Genomic DNA, 3300 nt, shown 5'->3' on the forward strand with positions numbered 1-3300 from the left:
AGGATATTTGGTGATACTTGGTTAATATTGCTGGTAAGTGGGACATTTGTCTTAAAATACTTTAATAACCATGCAATTGTATATATCATTGATTTATATGAATGGATGAGTTCGTTTGGGAAGGAATGTTTGTGGATTCTGGCAGCATGTGGATTAGCCCAGTCGCTCTGTCATTTGGGGATGTAGCTAAATTTAAGTTTACATTTGTGAAATACAATTCCGTTTTGGCTATAGAGTGAAGAGTATGAGGTGATGTAGTTAGTGTAGATGTATTTTGTAGGAAATTAAGTTGCATACAGGCTGTATTAAAGTGAATTGTCATGTTTCACCTAGCAGACATATAGCCATACTGGTATCCTGGGAGCACACGTGTGTGGAGGATAGAGATGTGTGCGTGTTAGGAACATGTAAGTGTTGGTATCATTTCATTCGGACATACTGGTGTATATTTTGGTTTTATGTATATTTTGGCTTTATGTATTTGATGTTAGTGGTATACTAATGATGTTTTTGTATTTGTCTACTCTCAGTATCACCACTACCGTTTTGTATTGCTGAACCTTACTTTCATTTATTTTCTTATACGGCTAGTTCAGCTACAGAGTTGGGATAGGCTTAGCTTGTGTACAGGTTAGTTTATCATATAAGATTTCTATTTGATGTCATTTTATTTTTGTACTTTTCTATACAAATCTTTTGTTTTATATATCTATCAGATAAAGAACCCTTACTCTTAATTTTGTTGGACTTTGTGTGTTTTATTCCCCGCCAACATATAGGCAAAGATGCTTACAGCATAGAACTCATGCACAGTTAGAGTGAGCGAGAGAGCCAGGGAGAGAGAGGCTTGGTAGGTGCAGATGAGTAGGCCTATAACCCTGTGGTTTGAAAGATCATTTTGAGAATCTCAGTCTGTGTACCATGATACAGTACCTTTTTCTGTTGTTGTTTTATTCTGTTGGCCACTGGGGGATTAAACTGCACATTTTACGACTCTGTTTAGTGTCATAAAATATCTTGTTCTTCAGGTATCTGTGTGTTCGCTGTTATTTTGTAGATAGTAACAGGTTTATTGAAATAGTTTATTATCTGATCAACAACACAATCATAATACATATACATATCTTTCATTTCATCCACTCAGGAGACAATTAGGGCTTACTGCATATAGCAACAGCATAATATTTCAACAATGCAAAAGTGAAGCCCATTCCCAGTATTCACATTCTTTAGTCAACGCACTCAATATCACAGATATACATTACATGAAAATATATCAGTCATTAGTAAAAAAAAAAACTTCCCTCATCAAAACATTTACTCATAATTGTATGGTATGTAACTCTGTAACTATGTCTGTAAGTTACTTAGTAAGCAGGGACACCTTCAATATCAAAATATCAAAAAGAAAAAAAAACTTTGACTTTGACACATCTACAGTGTGTGGTATCAAGGTATTTGTAATTTTCATTTTCTTGCTCTCAAACAATTAGAAGCTAACATGACCCTTTAAAACAATACACACCGGGGTACAACAGGGTAGATAACCATCGTATTCTTACAGTGGAAACAGCAAATGGCCAATGAAAGTGCTGTGGTCATTCTCATTATCAAAAATCCAGGTGTTTTCCCTAAGCCGCATGTACACGTGGTCTCCCTTCTCTAGTTGCAGGTTCATCCCATTGGTTCCGGTCTCATAGCGATTACCTGCAGCATGATTGTACACCTATCACCATCTGATGGCCGTTCTTCATTAGTCTGAGACCCATGGGCTTGCTGGAGCGATTATGACCAGAGAAGCTGAAGTAGTAGACTCCTTTCACTGGTGCAGTGAAGATACCTGTGACCATCAGAACAGTACATAATGCATAATCCAAAACAGGGCTGCATCCTAATTACATTGCTAATCTCAGTCAGGTGCTAACTGGCAATACATTGTAGTACATATACCTGTAGCTGGGTTGTAGGCATTCCCAGCATTGGCAAAAACGTCCTTGTAAACCAGGGTAATCTCAGTGTTATATGGACCCTGATTTCCATGAGGTCCCAGTGATGCTCCAAACGCTACTTGCTCTGAAACACAAAGTAAATCATGAATGCTTTGGCCACAGAATAGCTGTGTAGTGCACATGTCTACGAATGACCGTATGTTGTAATTGTGGAGAACTCATTATTGATCAAGCTGTGTTAATATGTCTGGCATTCATTAAACCATTTAGCTAAAACTGTTATATTTGACCTATTTTACCAGTAACTGTTGTGCCAGGTGTAAATGGGGCATTTATAAAGCTGTGTTAAAATGTCTGTTTTGCTAAAACTGATATATGTTACCTATACTAGTAACTGTTGTGTGCTACCTGTCCTCCTGTGATCCTCCATTTGGCTCCTGAGGTCAGACATGGCATCTCTCAGGTCCCGCAGCCCTGGAAGAGAAATGAAAATGTGTTCACACACACACACACACACACACAGACAACTTAGTAGCTATTAAAATCAATGTGTCAGATGTAGATGATGGATGTAATCGTTAAGAGAACTCCCTTCCGTAGTGCTATACTGGTTGCATTCGTAGTGTCGTTTGCTTCTCCCCTGTGTACTACTAACTACTGTGTTGTGCTTTACCTGTTGTCTTCTGCTCCTCTATTTGTCTCACGAGAGAGGACACGGTCTCTCTCAGCTCCTGCAGCTCTGCAAGAGAAATTAAAATGTGTTCACACACAAACACACACACACACACACACACACACACACACAAACAGAAAACTCAGTAGCTATTAAAATAAATGTGTCAGATGTAGATGATGGATGTAATCGTTAAGAGAACTCCCTTCCGTAATTCTATACTGGTTGCATTCGTAGTCTCCTTTGCTTGTCCCCTGTGTACTATCGGCAAACGTTCGCGTTGTCATGTGAATCCATTATTAAACTGAAGTTATAGATTGTTAATCCATTATTAAACTTAGCATTTTGATTGTTTAACAGAATGGCCGATGTTTGACACTGTCCGATAACATGACATAGCTACGCTACTGTGTTGTGCTTTACCTGTTGTCTTCTGCTCCTCTATTTGTCTCACGAGAGAGGACACGGTCTCTCTCAGCTCCCGCAGCTCCGCCACCACTCCGTGAGGGTCGCAGAGGTTCTTTTCCTCTGCAGCATCACCGTGCTGAGGGACACTGCTCTCCTGGATGCCTCCGCCCTCACCTTGGCTCTGTGCCCCACACAGACAACAGAGCAGCAGCACAGACATAGAACTCTTCATCATAGATACCTGAGATGGCTTTTAAGAGGACCTGTTCG

The 3300-nt window shown here is 39.6% G+C and overlaps 1 long non-coding RNA gene and 1 pseudogene across 1 annotated transcript; one reads left to right on the forward strand and one right to left on the reverse strand.

Annotated features, from left to right (window-relative positions):
* LOC122128634 lies at window positions 1-737 on the forward strand. Its single transcript, XR_006151520.1, has 2 exons — window positions 1-407; window positions 531-737. It is a non-coding gene; the product is annotated as an uncharacterized LOC122128634 (long non-coding RNA).
* A 694-nt stretch (window positions 738-1431) lies between these two features.
* LOC105912788 lies at window positions 1432-3300 on the reverse strand (annotated as a pseudogene).

Source organism: Clupea harengus, chromosome 22, assembly GCF_900700415.2.
Source record: "Clupea harengus chromosome 22, Ch_v2.0.2, whole genome shotgun sequence".
In the NCBI taxonomy this organism is placed as follows: Eukaryota; Metazoa; Chordata; class Actinopteri; order Clupeiformes; family Clupeidae; genus Clupea; species Clupea harengus.